Below are 18,719 nucleotides of genomic sequence, written 5' to 3'. Positions count from 1 at the left end.
ACTTATGGGAAAAGAAAAAAAGCATTTAGTCCATTGAGTCAAGCTCATTGCACCAGAAGTATGCTTGGAAATCGGCCATTAAGGATAAAGTTGAGCATTTCCAATCCAGGCACTAGATCTAAATATCTATAATTATTTGTTCATGTCATGGACTAAATATGCAGGCTGTATTTTAACATTCATTTTGACCCCTGTATTGAATTCTGTAGATCACAAGGCTGTTTTCTATTTGTGGATCATCACAGTGGCCATCAGATGCTCTGCAATGGTGTACTTAACTAAAATGTGAGGCTATGGTCAGAATTATATAGTGTTCATCTTATTTTAAAGAGTAAAACTGTGGTTTTAGGAAAGTAAAGAGATTTTTAGGATTTTAAACATGTTCACTTGGTGAAGATTTCACTACTCTGTAATTCAGGTTTTCCTTATTTTTCATGCAAACAGAACCAAGACACTATTCTTTCCACAATAAGGGAGTTAGAGACTGGAGCCCAGAAATGAGACCAAGCATAGTCTTGGTCTTGACTTTGTACCTTAGCCATGATTGGTTTATTGCATTTTATAGTTGGATCATTTCTTTATTCCCTGACTGTGAAGTGTGAGGTGGAGACAACAGGATTCGTAACACATTGAGTGATTTATTCACTTCCCTTAATTGCCAACTATATATGAGGAACTATAATAAGTATTAGGGATGTAGATGAATAAAACAAGGCCTCTGATTTAGAGGATCTCATAGTTAAATGAAGGAGATGAATTAGCAGACAAGTCATAATACAAATAGTCTAACTGAGACATGACTAAAATGTTCTGGAAATTTAGAGGAGAAAGAAACCCTGCCGTTGTGAGAGGGCATTTAACTTGGGTCTTAAGTACTTTTTGAATATTTGTATTAATTCTCCCAGGAAAAATGAAGTGAGTAGCCTTCCAATCTCATGTGTATCATTTAGCCTTCTGCTAAAATGACTGAGATTTGCTTAAAGCTGGCTATATGCTACAGCAACTATATATATATATATATATTTGTTTGTTTGTTTGTTTTTCAGTTTACAAAGTGCTTTCTAGCATGACTTTCACAAAATGACTTGCCATGGGGATTATTCTCCCCATTTTACATGTGAGAATGCAAGTTACTGAATGGGAAGTAATTTGCACCAGGGCTTGGATTCAAACATTGCAAATATTGGCTTTCTTCCAATTCCAAAAACAAATCTTTTTTCTTATTTATATAAATAACAAAGTATACATACATACACACACACACACACTTTGGAGATATATATATATACACACACATACACACACACATACGTACACACACATATACATGCACACACACACACACAACATTGATTATATAAATAACAAATTTCAACAGCATCATTTCATTCAGCTTCCCATTTAAAGTGGATTCATTTCATTTACGCTTCTATTGAAGAGATGGATGTTTATCTGGTCCTGTTTCCTATTAGTTGAAAGGAACTTTGGAACTGCTCTGCTGGAAAAGCCCATGTTCCATCCAACCTAATATTGTGTTGACAACAGAGGCCTCAAGGGATTTGCCAGGGAAGGACATAGTTTTCCTCCCTGACATTAACCTTAAAGGTTAGGTGTACTCTCAGTAGCCATTTATGGCTCTGACATTCATAAATTTGGTCAAAACCTTTATGAATCCATTTATATTCCTTGCCTGTACCTCTTTTGTGATAATGAGCTCCATACGTTTATTATTTTCTGTGTGAAGTAATACTTCCTTTTATCTGTCCTTAACTCACCTCACTCAAGTTTCAAGGGGGTCCTCCACTTCCAGTGAGAAATTGAGAATTAGGAGAATAACTGTGCTGTGTTCAGTTTACAAATGTGCTCCAAAATTCTCCAGGTTTTTTATTTTTTTCTAAAGCAAGAATAAATAAATTGTACATTATATTTTTATTGTAGAGAGACCAATATTTTATTTAAAGATGAAGATTCTGCCTAGCGGGATATTTTTAGTATACTTTTTGATGCTGCTAAAATTTGCTCTAGAAAAATAACCTCATTTTGGTATTTGTAATACACATTTTGCATGTTGAAGGCAGCTCCAATCTGGCCATGGGGAAAGCTTGAGACAATTTTTGTTCTGATCTACAACCACTTTTGAAGAGTAAGTATATTGCATATTATGTTATGTGTATTTGATAACTGATTATAATGGATGTATGATAGAATATCATGAAGTAGTAGAAGAATGCTGGCCTGGTTGTCAAGAATCTGGTGTTCTAAAACCATTTCTCGACTGTAGTTTTCAAGCTTAGGAGATTAGGGATTGAATTAGCTAATTTTCAAGATTGCTTCATACTTTAAAATTGTGAGTCCTTGATTTCCTTAGCCATTCACTTGGTGACTTAACAGAACACAGTCAATCCTAGCTTCTCTAAGCCCCGGCAGCCATCTCCTGATTCTATCACGATTCATTTGCTCTCAGTACTATTGAAGGCTTCTAGGTATTGCTTATTTCCCACTTCAGGGATCTCAGTAAATGAAAAAATTATAATTTCCTTACTCTACTCCCTTACACAAATAATTATATTTCCTATAGATTTTTCTCAAGTGGTGGGTTTATTTTAGGCTCCCCAAGCTTTTCTTGTTTGGAGGTAGGGCTTAAAGGCCTCTTCTGGATGTCTTCTGTTCTAAGTGGTCACCCTTATATTTGATCAGTACCATCCTTTAGAACTCACTACAGACAAAAGTAAACATTCACCAAAGCCTCTTCATTTGCATCTTTCAATTTGCTCAAAATCTTGAGGCTGATGGCTTTTGTCCTAACTACATTTGTTTGTTGACTTGGGTTAAATTTGTTTTCGGCATTGGCCACTTACTAGTTTTGCCATGAGAAGTAGACATTTAATAAGAATTATTTTATTTGCATTTTTTTCAAATGACGAGTGCAGGGTTGCAAAGTTCTCAGCCATCTGAATACATCACTCTGCTTAGCAAATGAACACTCACTCCTTACACACCCATTTATGACCAGGTCTCTGCTTGTTCTACCCAGACACAATAGCACTTCATGCACACAGTTCATGGTGTGGTGAAAGCACATGAACTTACAGGTTCAACAATCACATCTGTAAAATGGAGCCAATGCTGCCCACATCATGGGATTGTGCTGGGCCCTAAATGAGAAATGCATGACACACCTCGGACACACAGAGGAAATTTAGGTGTTGGCTTTTCTCCTGTTATTTTCTAGTTCTCTAATTAAGCCATCCAACAATTCAAATTGGAATAGACCACAGTATCAGAGGTATATTAAAGAAATAAGAGATTGACTCCATGAAAAACATTGTTTATAAATAGAGAAATGCTGTGGTCTGTGAAAACCAAAGGGAATTGAATGTGTCTTGTAAAGTTGACCAGGCTGATGGCCATTGTTTTGAGAAAAGTTTTTCCTGCTCACATTGGCTCTAGTTGTTATCAGGCACTGTGTTGCTATGCTGTTCATACTTTGCTGTGTGGTTGATATTAACCACAATGATCTGGGTCTTTCTCTTAGATAGTCTATTTTATTAGGCTATAAAGCTTTATCTGTCCAGGTCTGAAATCAGGGCCCCTGCTCCTTAAATGATTTTCTCTGACAGTTGAGTGGCTCTCTCAGCCTGTTTGTGCTGTCAGAAAGTTACGGTCATGAGTGAGTTTATTTCTGCCACCTGCCCTACAGTAGTCCTTAAAGGAGTTTTTTTTTTTCTTTCTATTTACTACCCAGTACTGTACCTCTATCCTCCCTTGATCCCACTGAGTAGAGGGATGAGGAGGCTGGAAATAAAACCAAAAAGGAATATAAATCCTGGAAATATTCTTTGAAAATCCTAATTGTAAGTAGGGCAATATTTAATAAAATGACTCACTTTTGGTATCTCTAAAATTAAAAGAAAGTAACAATTTAAACATGTTAATCAGACAAAAATGAATGATTTTATTTTAGAAGAACAGGCTGTGTATTTATTCGTAAAGATACTTCATTAATGCTAGAGAATTCATAAAGTTGATTTTTTAAAAGTTCAAATACTGCTTTGAAGTACCTAATAGAAGGTACCTGGTAGACATTGGAGACTATAATGATGAATAAAACAAAAGTTCTGTCTTCATTTCACTTAAATATATAGCATCATTGTTAGCTTAGATTAATGCTTAATCTAGGTAGATTTTGAACGAATCACATTGTATCCTGGTGAATTTCTGATGAAAGTGCATAGGGAAGAGGGAATGGGTAAAACAGCTGCACTTATTTTCATGGTGACTTGACTGCAGTGTAAATACAGCTATTTTCATTATAAAGCCTTTTGGCAGCAAACAACAGAACAGTTGTTTACCAGGTTTAGAGAAAGGGGGTTCTTTTTCTCATGTAGCAGAATGGTGCAGCTGCCTATGGTCAGAAGAGATGCTTCACAGTCCCTAGAAAGGGCTGCAGCTCTAGGCACCAGTTCCAGGCAATGTCCACATTCAAATCAGGAAGAAGGGCACAGGGGCCAGCACAAGAAACATCTGTCTTTCATATCAGGAAAGCAAATACTTTCCCAGAATCTCCCAGAAAAAAAAAATCTTAGGTACTATTGGACAGAAATAGGTGACATGCCACATGCTTCAAAGGAAGCTGGGAAAGTGAGTGTTCAGTTTTACCAGCGTCTACGTTAGAGGCAGAAGAAGGGAGTTGAGAATGGAAATTGGACTAGTCAACCTACAATGTCTGCCATAAAGTTTTAAACATAAAAGCCCCAAATCAATGCTTCCCAAAGCCCGAGGGAGAGACAGCAAAAAGCAAACACAATCGGCGAGAAGAGCACTGCTTTGTCACAGTGGCATGTCAGCTGCTGGTGAGGGACTTCTCTTCTAATTTCTACAACTGTTTTAAGGAGAAAAATTTCCACCTGGTTTTACTATGTCAAGTTCTCCAGAATCTCTTTGCCTTTTTACAATTTTCCATGCAAACAGGAGAGTGGCCAAAAGGCCTGGCATTTGGTAGGTGAGAGAAAAGCCGTTAAGTTACTCTTTGTCTCAAATATGAAATATCCTCCTTGAGTCGTATTCCATGGTGCTGGGAAGTCTGAACCCTTCCCACATATGCTAAGCTGGGCTCACATGGCTTTTCTAGAAGTGGTCCATTTCCCATCTCGCAGTATTCATAACCCCGTCTTTGAGAAGAAAATGGGCTTTACTAGGAAGTCAAATTAAGATAGAGAATTCAGGCAGCCCCAGTAGTAAAAAGGAAGGACATAATTTAAATTCATTTGGTTGAAAAGACAAATGCAGATAAAAGCAGTAGACAGGAGCCAAATGCCTTGGCACAGGAAGTAGGCAGACAATGAACTTGGCCCTTTGCCACAGGAGCCATTCACGTTTGCTGAGGGCCTGGTTCTGAGCAGCCATGAGTGTCCACTGAGAGTCTCCGCCTAGTACTGTGTGTGGAAGTGAACTGCTGGATGAAACTACTGGGGAAGTGGGGGCAGGCAGAAAAGCTGCAAGAGCGTGAGAAAGCCGACTGGTGGGGAGGGAGGCCCCAAGTCTGCAAGAGCTACACAGTCAAAAATAGCCTCGGGCCACGGTGCTCAGGAAGCTTTGCAGATATGCCCTTTGCTTTCCGAAAGAAAACCCAGAATGCTGTTGTCCGTCTTAGGAGTGAAACATTATTTTTTAACTAGAAAATGTCTTCATTAGAAGTACCTGGAAGAATGCTGTTGACACTGCCTGGGTGCTCTGTGGCGTTTTGCTGGAACAGTGTCACACTTTCTGAGCTTCAGATCAATTCATTAAACGTTGGCTGAGTGTATGTTATGAGGCAGGCACTCTGCTAGTTTCTGAGTTTAACAAGATGAAAAGGGTAAGGTGCAACCCTCGAGTGGCTTGCACTATAACTGGAGGCACTTTTGTCCTCCAGGGAACATTTGGCAATGTCTGGAGACATTTTTGATTGTCACAATTTGGAGGGATGCTACTCGAATCTAGTGGGCAGGGGTCGGGGATGCTGCCAAGCATCCTACAGTACCCAGGACAGCCTGCCCCTGCCACAACCAAAAATTAACCAGCTTCAAATGTCAATAGTGCTGAGGCTGAGAAACCCTGCACTATAGTGAAGATACATGTGGAAAAATAAAAATAGAGCAATTGTAGAAGTGTGGATAAGATGGAGAAGTGTTTGAAAGACAGGACTTATAAATTCTGTCCAATGAATCTGTGAATGATATGGAAGTGATGTAAGGTCTTCAGTGAGTTTTGAAGAATGCTCAGGAGTTCACCGGAAGATTGAGGGGAGAGAGAACTCCTTATGGGATTACCTAAACAAGAGAGGATAAGACTGTGGGCGGAAGCATTTCCAAATCAGAAGGACTTCAGATTGCACAATGTGAGTGGTAGGAAGTGCTGGGAAATAATTTGGAAGGGGTTAGGGAAGATCATATTATTAATGTCCTGGGAAGCCAGTCTAAGGAGCTAGAACTCAGTTATATAACTGATGGGGAAAGATTGAAGAACTACAAGCAAAGTAATATAACCAAAATTTTAGGTTAAATAATCCATATAGAAGTAACAAACTGCTTTTCTCTGTTCTCACACTCAACACAGAACACATCTGTTACCTAATGTGTGGATACTTCTCCCACACCAAGAAATTCTCCAGTTATCTGTGGATACCAACTGGTGTCCTACAATTTATCTCAATTCTGAAACTATGTACCTGGAGGTAGCATCAAATCAAGGACTTGATTCTGTAGCAGGACAAGCCGCAGACAAAACCCCTCAGACACCAAGTTAAAGAAGGTAGGGCTTTATTCAGCCGGGAGCTTCGGCAAGACTCAGTCTCCAACAACTGAGCTCCCCATGTGAGCAATTCCTGTCCCTTTTAAGGGCTCACAATTCTAAGGAGGTCTGTGTGAGAGGGTCGTGATCGATTGAGCAAGCAGAGGGTACGTGACTGGGGACTGCATGCACTGGTAATTAGAAAGGAACAGAACAGGACAAGGATTTTCACAGTGCTTTTCTATAGAATGTGTGTAAATCTATAGATAATGTAACCGATTAGGTCAGGGGTCAATCTTTAACTACCAGGCCCAGGATGTGGCACCGGGCTGTCCGCTTGTGGATTTCATTTCTGCCTTTTAGTTTTTACTTCTTCTTTCTTTGGAGGCAGAAATTGGGCATGAGACAATATGAGGGGTGGTCTCCTCCTTTAGTCCCACAGGGTACCTCTGCTCCAGACGCCAATCACAAGTAGTGAGTGAGTACCTACGTTACCCACAACTTCTGTCCAACTTGGCTACAAATTGGTGGTTCCCATGACCTTTCTCAAGTTTGATAATGTGCTAGAATGGGTCATGGAATCCAGGAAAATGGCTTACTTACTAGGTTACCGTTTTATTACAAAGACTACGTTAAAGGATACAAATGAACAGCCAGATGAAGAGATACACAGGGCAAGGTCTGGGAAGCTCTTGAGCACTGGAGCTTCTGTCCCTGTGGAATTTGGGGTGCAGCACGCTCCCAGCACATGGATGTGTTGCTGTTAACCCACCTGGAAGCTCTCTGAACCCTGCCCTTTTGGTTTTTATAGAGGCTTCCTTACATAGGCACGATTTATTAAATCATTGGCCATTAGTGATCACCTCAACCTTCAGCCCTTCTCTGCTCCCTAGAGATTGAGGGGTGGGGTGGGAGGTAGCATGGGGCTGGAAGTTCCAACTATGTAATCACTTGATTGATTCTCCTGGTACCCAGCCTCCATCCGGAGGGTATTCAGGAGCTCCTGCCACCAGGGATCCCATAGCACACAAAAAGAGACCTATCACTTGGTGTTAGGAACGGTCTACCAGGAAATGGAGGCTGAGAAAAACCTGTATTTCTTATTATTACACATATAAATAACGATTACATTTTGAATTATTTTGAAAAGGATTTGAGAGGCCCCATTACCTAGTCATTAGCATTGTACCAGCTGTTTCTCAGCTCATCACACAAAGGCACATCTTTGATGATATGTCCCCAGAATCATCTATGATGATGTAGACTGCCTTTATGGAAGAGATGTTGCTTGGTGATCAGTGAAGAGGCTTGTCTAGATAGGAAAGTAAAACCAAGAAAGGTTTCATTCCCTGAGAAAATGTGGAGGCACTGAGAGCTTAGAGATGTGTATGATGCAAAAACAAAAACAAAAACAAAAACAAAAAAAAACAAAAACCAAAAAGAGACAAGTTTGGCAGGAAAAAACCATGAGAAAAATGTAGGATTGGAGACTGTGTCTAGGGAGTAGAATGTAAGTATTCTGATGTAGAGCAGATTCAGGTGAGACAGGTAAGTAAGATACCTGAATACCAGTGAATGAAGTAGAAAGCAGTTGTTGGCACTGTGAAGAGAACAATGAGTCATTGGGCTGGGGAGTTGGGCAGCTTACTCATGTGAACATAAAAGCTGACAGAGATGAGGGCAGGACTTGAGGTGAAAATGAAGAGTGCAAAACAGGTGTCAGGTGTGTCCATAAGTATGGTGGAACACATCTAAAACATTCACCATTAATATGTTGGAAGACAGCAGTGATGAGGGAGGGTAGAAGCTATCCAATGGCTTGACCGGCAGAGTGAGAGGGAGTTTTGCAACATACTGGGGAGTAATTCCCTGGAAATAGCAATAGGGAGCTAAAGAATGCCAACTTAGCACTGTTGCAGGTCTTTTCTTCAGTTCAGCTAAAGACGGAGTCCTTGTCCTTCCCATGCCATGCAAATTTAGGCTTGCACACAGTTTGAAGGGTGAGTAAAGCAGGGTTTTAATTGGGTGAAAAGGAAAAAGGAGGGAACAGGGACCTCTGCAAAGCCAGAGTGTCTTACTCCTGTGCTTTTCACCTTGCAGTTTGAATCCCAGGTTCCACATAGGAAGAGGAGGGGCCAGGCATTTCCCCCTGCTGCAAAAGGCTCAAACTTCCCAAGACTCCACCCCGGTGCACAGGCTGGCTGGAGTTTTGCCAGAAAGCCCCTCCCACCTGGCTGTCTCAGTGAAGTGGTGAATTGCCCTTGAGAGAGCCACAGGTAAAGCATTGTCTTCAAGACAGTGCTAGAAGCAGAGAGGCTGTTTGGTGAAGAAAATAAAGATGTTGGGAAGTTTCTTTAGCATGGAATGGGAGTTCCAGAGGTCACAGGAGATTTTTTAACAAGCAGAATGGGAGCAACAGATGGGATGTATTAGTGTGCTGTGGCTTCCATAACAAAATAAAAATACCACCAACTGGGAGGCTTAAACAACAGAAATGTATTGTCTCACAGTTCTGAAAGCTAGAAATCTGAGAGGAAAATGTCTGCCGGATTGGTTCCTTCTGACAACTGTGAAGTAGACTCTGTTCTAGGTGTCTGTCCTAGCTTCTCTTGTTTTTCTGGCCATCTTTGGTGTTACTTGGCTTGTAGATGTACCCTTCTGATCTCTGACTTCACCTTCACATGGCCTCCTTCTGTCTCTCTCTCTACCTGGAGTTCTTTTTAGGAGCACACTAGTCATATTGAATTAGGGGCCCACCTTACTCCAGTATGACCTCATCTTAACCAATTGCATTAGCAACAATCCTATTTCCAAATGAGGCCACATTCTGAGGGTTAGGACTTCAACATATCTTTTCTGGAAGGACACATTTTAACCCATAATATGGAGTAAGAGAAGTAAAACACCCGATTGGAAAAGACACAGAGAGGAAAGATGGCTAGAGAGGTTTCCACTTTGGCCACTGATCAAGAATGATAGGTATATGAGACTCAGTAGAATAAATCAGCCTAAGTCTCCAAATCTATTTCAAATGGCAAGGTCAGGTACAGTTGGGATGGACCAATGCTTATTCTGGGTCAGCTGGCTTGACACTGCCCAACTCTAAGGGGCACCTCTTATAGAAACAGTCACATAGATTACTGTGTGACTGGAGCTCTCTGTTGACCAACTCTAGGCTGTAGCTCACTGTACATGCCTCAGACCATGGGAAAGGAAGTTTGTAACAGGCCAATGAATTGGAAAAAATCTTAGCATGAATTATGTTACGTACTATATTATGAAGGCTTTTGAGAGGCCTTCCTCTCTGAGCAAAACACCTTGAGACTAGGATCCATATCTTCTTATTTATCGATATCTCCTTCAGTGCATTAAAGTCTGATGCAATAAGTACTCAATAAATAAATGAAGAATTAATTTCTAGTGGTAATAGTATAGTTACACTTAGTTAAGAGTGGATTCATAGGGAAATGTTTGGAATTGAAAGATTCAATTCTTGGAAAGTAGCCCAAGATGTTTGAGAATATGGGAGACATTTCTGAAGGACGCAATGTGTCTGTGATTTAGGCTCTAGCAGTTAACTATAACACATTCCTTTCCCTTATAGAGTCAACTTCCAAAAGCATTTTCCACTTGAGTGTTTTTCTAAGAGGCTTCAAACACTTTTATCAGAAAGATGGTCAAAGACAAGTATTCTGGGAGGCCACATTTTGGATTTGGGGGGCTTTGTTTTTTTCTTTTTTTGTCATTTTAAGTTTTATAATTCAGTTTTGCCCAGCAGCACAAGAAAATTGTTTTTGCGTCATTCTTTGAATGGGGGAAATTCAAATGCCTATATAATAGAGGCTTATGGTGGATAAGAAATGTGATAAGCATTATCAAATTAATCCTAAAAGTCCTACAAACCATTTGGCTGATTTTATGCAGATTGTATGAGAAATGGGAAAGGAAAATGTTCTTGGATGACATATTCTAGAAATTGAAATGTCACATTTTTCTAGAAGATTAAAATTATGCAGGAGTTAGGGCAGTCCTAGTTGTGGAGTAAGCAGAAATTCCAAATTAAAGTAGATAAACTTATCGTCTCACATGACAACTAAAAGCTAGGGCTTTACTGAAACGATGGATTCCACAGCTTAGGGGCTTCCCCGTGGATCTGGGTTCTTTCAGTCTTTGTGCTCCACCTTCCACCACATGTCAAGAAATTTCTTTGTGGTCACAGGATGGCTGTAGCAGCTCTAGGCATTACTTTTATTCATTTATTTTACAATTGTTCATTGAGTGAATATTATATAATAAGGTTGTAGGTACTGAAAATACAGTGGGACTAAGTAGACCCAGTGGAATAAGCTGGCTATAAGTTTCCAAATAGATCTCTTGCTCTGTTATTAGATAAGAAACAAATTATCTGCCTTCACCAAGTTACACTCTAAAGAAAACAGAGGTCCAAAAAAGGGGAGGGGATGATACATATATTTCAAGTAGTGAAAAGTGCTGTGAAGGTAAAATAGTGTTGAAGGAGGTCTTCCTTTTTTTTTTTTTTTTTTTCTTTTTTTTGGAGGCAGAGTCTCACTGTATCACTCAGGCTGGAGTGTAGTGGTGTGATCACAGCTCACTGCAGCCTTGAACTCCTGGGCCCAAGTGATCCTCCCACCTCAGCCTCCCAAGTGGCTGGGACTACAGGAGCATACCACCATGCCTGGCTAACTTTCGTATTTTTTTGTAGAGACGGAGTTTCTCCATCTTGCCCAGACTGGTCTTGAACTTCTGGGTTCAAGTGATCCTCCTGCCTTGGCCTCCCAAAGTGCTGGAATTTGAGGTGTGAGCCATCGAGCCTGGCTGGAGCTGTTCCTTTATAAATAGTTATCAGAGATGTCTTCTTTGGTCTACGAGGTAAAACCTAAATGAAGGAGAGGAGTACACTGTGGGAACTTCTGGAGAAGGGCTTTCAGACAAGTTCAAAGCCCCTAGGGTAGGGACATGTTTGATGTTTTGGGGAAACAGCAAGGAAGTAAACATGGCTGGAAAGGAGTGAGCAAGGAAATTGGCAAGAAATGAGATCTCAGAGGTGGTACATTGGATCAGAAAGACCATCTAGCCATGATTAGAATCTTGAATTTTCTCATAATGTGGGAAGTGTTTGGAGAGTTTTGAGCAGGTAGGTGATATGATTGATGTTTAAAAGGGATACTGGAGGGATATTCTCTTTTTCCCCGTCTGAGGATATTAATGTGTAAGGCTATCAAAATATCCTGAATCTGACTACTTCTCACTCCTCAACCACTATAAGTCAGTTGTCTCTTACCTGGACTGCTTCAGTGGCCTCCTAAGCACATTCCATATTTCCACACTGACCCTCTTACAGCCAATTCTCCAGAAAGCCTCCTTTATGCAAGTCTTTCTTCTTTCTCTGGGATTTACAGCCATGCTTTTGTGGCAGTTCAGTCAGGCTGGGGGGAAAAAACTTTAAGATGAAGTTATAGGAAATAAACACAAACCCTCTTGGAAAGCCTAGAGGTTTGCACAAATTGTTTGGCTGAAGGCAGCAGAATCCACTTAATAGCTTAGGGCATAGATACATAGGAATGTAGAAGAGTTTATCCAAAGAGTTTGTTTAGTCATGTAAACAACATGAGTAAACTAATGGTCCTAAAACTAACCTTTGATCACTCACAGGCGGGATGGCTCTCCCGGGGTGGGAGCGGCCAGATTAATTACCCACAGATGTGTTGACTGAAAGACTTTGTCATTAAAACTGTGCTAAATAAATGCCCGCAGGGCCAGCTAGTCAGGCCATGGCTGCTGACTCTTTACAGCACCTTCCTTGGTATCTGTAAGTGGCTTGGACCCCTAGCTGCTCTTTCACTGAATATCAATGTCTGGGTACATTATTCATCCATTGTGTGAGTTGGGATCTGCAGGACAGACCCCCGCATGCTTTGACTATGTTGTGGGGGCCTTATAGGATATTTACCTGAAAGACTATACCGTGGCCCCTGGTATTGTGATCAGTGTTCCTACAGGGTTTGCGTTAGATACTCACACATCCTCTTTTCAATCAATTTTGGTTTGGGGTTTTTCTTGGCCACCCCATTAATAAGGTGTCATTGAAGAACATACTACCCACCTCCTCAGAGGAATTCTTGACAGTTGTCTCCGAATTAATTACTTACCATGTACCTTCTCAGCTTTCCTGGATTTCAACTATATTTTCTTTGCTTACTAGGATTTTGAAATGTCTTTTTGAAAATATCCTTTTGAAATATCTCAAAAGGGTCAATACTGCTGTTTTAGAATGAGTAGGGCTTTTTCTTTTGCAGGGGAAGAGTATATAATTACTGGTCAACATGAGGAATAAAATGAAGTGCATTTTAAGCAGGCCAAATTTTTTTCTTTCTTTCCTTTTTTTTTTTTTTTATAAAGAACTTCTTGCCTTCTAGGGTATAATGGCTTTTGTATTCCTTCAAGCAGAGAACAATCAAGTGCCTTGGTCATTTGGATACTCATCACGCAGAATAATTTGGGTATTATTGTCTGAAACCGTGGTCTTCAATCTTCCTTCTACTTTGGGTTAGAGTTCTGAGTGACGGCTGTAGGCTCCCAGGACATTATTCTCTCTCTTAGAATGAGCACAAGCCTAGAATCTTCCAAGTCAGGGAAACCTAATTCCATGAGGTTTATGATTGCTAGTGGAATTCAGTTTTTGATGTGATAATTCTTGTTATCACTGATGGGAGAAAATTATCTAAATATGTTAAAAGGTATTGGCAAGGTTTTCTTCTACTCAATTATTAGTATTGGTTAATCATGAATATATAAAAAGATTTATATAATCATGTTTGTTTTATTATAACATTTTTGATGAATACTTTAAATTTTCTTCATAAAACTGATTATGCCAACTCATTTACTTTTGCTTGGGTAAGTTCTTTCCATAATGTTGAATATAACCACTAATCCCAACTGTCACTTATGACAAATTAGGGCTTCCAAGCCCACAAATGCAGATCCTGCAGGTCACATGCCCCAGAGATGGAAAATGTGATTTCTCCCAGGGGCCAGATAGACAGACCATTATATCATCTCACACTCTGAGAAAGTCTCCCCTCTCCACATTTATTGTGCATCCTCTGACTGTAGAGCATCTTTATCTCTGACCTCTAAGCAGGGTCACTGTTGTAACAGCTGACAGAAAGCTTTCAGGAATGAATAAGTGCTCACAGAAATCAGGTAGCATGCTCTGTCCAGCATGGTGATCATTTCTGACAATGCTGATTGAGAGGCTTCTTCTGCAGTCCATTGATTTCAGTGTCAGGCAGATGAAAAGTAGCATATTGATGAGCCTTTGTCATTACTTTGCCAAAGGTGTCTTGTCAAATCAAAGACCAATAGAGGAAGCCAACTTAAGATAGGCCATCACATCAATTTTCTTGGTGCTGAAGGAAAGAGAATGAACTGTGATATTTAAACTAATCGATGACTGTAAAGATACTCTTAAAGTACAATAAATTGTTTTGATTTACAAAAAAAGAGAAGAGTAATCTACAAAAAGGATAAAGGAAAATAGTCCACATAAGGTGAAGTAAATGATTTTAATTCACAGCAATAGTGAAGTTGCAACTGAGACTGTTTTTTAATCTTTACCTGTACTAAAGGCTTTTCTTTATAGCAGGATTGTGTACAATACCTTGTGCAATATTTTTTGACTTCTCAGTATTGGCTTCTAGAACTCAAAGTTGAGAGTAAAGGCCACTCTCAATTCAGAGAGAACCTCAGGCGAAGGTGCTGGTCTCCATCTCCAAGGGCTTGGTGAGAGGTGCTGCTTGAGTAGGATCAGAGATAAGCACTTTTTTCAATCTCTTTCCTTCCTCTATCCACCCATCCTCTGTTTGTATAAAGAAGACTGGAAAGAGGCCAGGAGGTTACTTTTAGGGGCCTTGTCCTAGGCACTTACTGATTTCTTTTCTAAAGCTTAAGGGAGTAAGAAACCAAAGACTGTGGGTATCAATAAGAAATGGAGACTTGTTTTTCTCCTTGCTGTCTTTTGTGCAATAGAGTTTGCAGATTTGCTCTGGTGTTTTAGGGGCAAAAACACTAAAGGAAGGTGATGAGAGCACTGAGGCCAAATGAAGGCAGCATGAATCAGTCCTCTTAAGTATTTCATGGTTCCCGAAAGTGGGCTGGGAGAGGGTGCAAAATATAATTGAGATAGAGAGAGGTGGCTGCAAGCTTCCTGGGTCCACTACAGGCTGGGCTGTGATATGGTAGCTAGGTGTTATCAACTTTTGAAGATGTATTCGAATTTCTAAAGGAAATACCTTGGAGCTGAGTCCAATGCCAGCAGGGTCTTGGGACTGCTTCCTCTATACTTCTACTGTATAGCTCACATCTTGATTCATGGTGCTGAGCACGGAGAATCAGTGAGGATCTTTGTTGCACTACTGAGGTTAAAAAACGTGCTTATCTCTGATTCTGCTCAAGTGGCACCTCTTACCAGCAATACACTTTTTTTCACATGTGGGCACTCATGTGAGGCAAGAGCAGTTCAGGCCAACTAAGAAAACGACATTTGCCATGCGTAAGTGTGTCAGGAGATAGATCTTCTCCTTTCTTCCTCCCAGCACTGATGCCAGAAGAAGACTGCAAGGAAGAAGGAGCAGGGAGGTGGGAGAGAAGCCTTCTACCCCCAACTTCAGGCTCTGGAGTCAAGGTCTAGTGGCCTGCTGGGGTCTGAGGAGAAGGGAAAAGCCTTGACTCTAATGGGAGGTTGATCTGGACCAAATGTGAATAACCGAAAATGAGAGAAAAAAAAATGAGATTGGATTTAGAGACTGTTAGTGAAGGGAGTTGGCAGCAGAGCTGATAGAAATTATTGGAAAAAAAATGTCCACACTTAACAGCTCAATGACTTGAGACTTCTTGAATAAACCATGACATCACTTTCTCTAGAGAATATTCGAATCTGAGTAATTACAGGTTTACTTATAAGGCAAAGAGAAGATTCGTTGTTAATCTTCAAAAAAGAAGGGATCCAGTCCTGGCACAGTGGCTCACACCTGCAATCCCAGCACTTTGGGAGGCTGAGGCAAGAGGATTGCTTGAGCCCAGGAAGTCGAGGCTGCAATGAGCTGAACTCGTGCCACTACACTCCAACCTGAGTGAGAGAATGACACTCTGTCTCAAAAAAATAAAATAAAATAAAATAAGAAGGAAACCTAAAATTTTAAAATTATGGTAGCAGCAATGTAAATTCATTCCTTCATGGGGTTGGTGGGGGCACGGTGAGGACTGAGGTGCCCCAGCTCAGCACCATTTTGCCTCTGCTGACCTGACATCTGATTGCAGACACAGGAGACAGTCCAGGTCAGATCACTCAAAGCTGGCCCAAATTGCTGATCACAGACCTGTGAACTGAATATTTTGCTTTATGCCAATAACCTTTAGGATAGTTTGTTATGAGGAGAAGGCAGCCGATACAACAGTATGATGTGCTGTCTGAAAATCATAAAGCACATTTAAAATAAAATCATCCATGTTCCCATCACCCTAAAACAGCTCAGCATTGCAGAATTAGTTTATTACTTAGCCTGGGCCTGAAATTCCATTAGCATATGTTATTCTTAAAATTTCCAGTGGTATGAATTGTTGATCAAACTACCTTCTTTCTAGCACGTGTGTGCAGGCATGCAGAATTCTCTGTTCAGACACTGGCGTTATTGAGTGATTGCTTATGTTGGGCCACCTTCCACACCAGTGCTTCCGCTTCGTGAGGACTCGATTGAATTTTCACAGCTTAGCCCTGTCCTTGGTCAGATCAGAGGCCCAATTTGCTCAAAGTAAATAGTGATGGTGACAGCAGTAGCACTAGCAGCAGAAGAGAGAAGACCCAGGCTGACCTTGGTGGCAACTGATGAAGCTGGATTTTATAATTAGCATTCGCCCTGAAAAATGTTGTCTTCTACTGTGATTCTTTTTGCCCAATCTCATTGTTTATAAGAAAAATATCCATTTGTTCCTGTATTTATTGTTAACATTAAATTCTTCTTGGTTTTTATGTTAATTTCACTAGTTTTGGGGGAACAGGTGGTGTTTGGTTGCATGGAAAATTCTGTAGTAGTGATTTCTGAGATTTTGATGCACTATTACCTGAGCAGTGTACACTGTACTCAGTGTGTAGTCTTAAATTTTTTTTAAATATTCATTTACTTTTTTTCTCCTTAATAATATGCTTTCACTTTTTAAAAATCCTTTCCCAGTTTGTTATAATAGGCAGTTAATAAAATCAGACCAAGGTAAGAGGTCTGCTTGGCATGATCTGGAAACAGCAATAGATCTAGGAGTCTGGAGATTTAAGATTGGTTCTTGCCTCCTTCACTATTTTGCAGTGGTATGTTAGAATGAATTGCCTTCAGTCTTCCCCATGATTAAAGTCAGAAAAGCATGCCACAATTGGCTCAGAGTGTGGTAAGTAAGATAGTATGGAGAGAAATAATCTCCCTCCAGACAGGACATAGAGTGGCAGTGCATAAGCTTGAGAGGAAGGCTGTATCCCCCATGTCTTGTGGCATTTAGGAGGAACTGGGTATGCCTTCACAAAAAATCATCTGCTGTCACAGAGCATCCGGTAGCTTGTCTGTGCCTCCTATTCCTCCTAATTTAAAGTGATAATTTATTAGGCTGCTTTAAATAGAAATAACATTCATAGATGACCAACATAAAATCTTGAATAAAAATATATTAATTTCAACAAGCAAGTCAAAGTATTCAATAGCTGAGGAGATCAAATTAACAGAACAAACACAAGTGTAACATATAAGTATTATTAATATTTTTCTCAGGACAAAAACATCTTCTCATGAGGGCATTTACAAAACAAAAAGTTTCTTTTTGAGTTAGCAACATAAGAAATAAATGTATAATTGTAAAAATTAAAAAATCCTCAAATATGAATATTTATATTGATGGTCCTATTCAGAGCCAAATAGAATGAACAAAACAACACAATCTAGGCATATCAAAGTTCAGTAGGAAGTAACTTTGAGCTCCAAATTCTAAACACAGCCAAATCATCAGTAATAGTTATGCAAGGACTCCTTGAAAGAGTAGAATGCATTTCAGCAAAATAAAAAATTAAAAAGAGTGGTATATATGATACAATAAACAGTGACAGGCAAAGAAATCAGCAAAATGTATAGTTGTCTAATTGTTATAAAAGTATACAGAACAAAAAAAAAAATCTCAAAATGGGTGTTGGAGTGAGTAAGGTGGGTTGGGTAGAAGATGATGTGAGAATAGAGAAGTCTAAATGCACCATGCTTCTAATTACTTATAGAAAAATGTTTTAAATATGCTAAAACCTCAAAGTTACAAGTAGAAAATTGTAAATAAAACATATAACTTTCAAACAAAAAAGAAAAAATAGTTTAAAAGTCCTCCATCAATCAAAAAATAATAAAAAGTTAAAAATAAAGAAAGTAAACAGAAAACTTTTCCAAATAACTTTACCTAATAAGGAAATCAAATTAAATTTCTATTTAGTTTCAAATTTCATTAGAAATAAATGACAATTGACGTACATACCAAAAACTATGAGAGCTAGCCAAAGTAGTACTCAGTGGCAAATTTATATCTTAAATGCATTTGTTAGACAGTAAAAAAAAATTAGATTTTCAACTCAAGAAACTAGAAAAGGAAAAGTAAACAACCCCTTCAAAGAAGTGATTTCTACAGATAAAAAATGGTAATGAGAAAAATAGAATTTACCAGTACGACAAAATTTTGTTTATTTGCTCCTTTTAAAGATACTCTGTTACACACACACACACACACACACACACACACACACACACGGACTATTAGTGATTTTAATTTTAAGAAAGATAAGTGAACACTAAATACAAACATGTATATGACTAGAAATTTCTGTAGAACATGTCTATATACATTTTAAT

Source organism: Macaca mulatta, chromosome 5 (assembly GCF_049350105.2).
Source record: "Macaca mulatta isolate MMU2019108-1 chromosome 5, T2T-MMU8v2.0, whole genome shotgun sequence".
NCBI lineage: Eukaryota > Metazoa > Chordata > Mammalia > Primates > Cercopithecidae > Macaca > Macaca mulatta.
Note: the sequence above shows the minus strand (reverse complement) of the source record.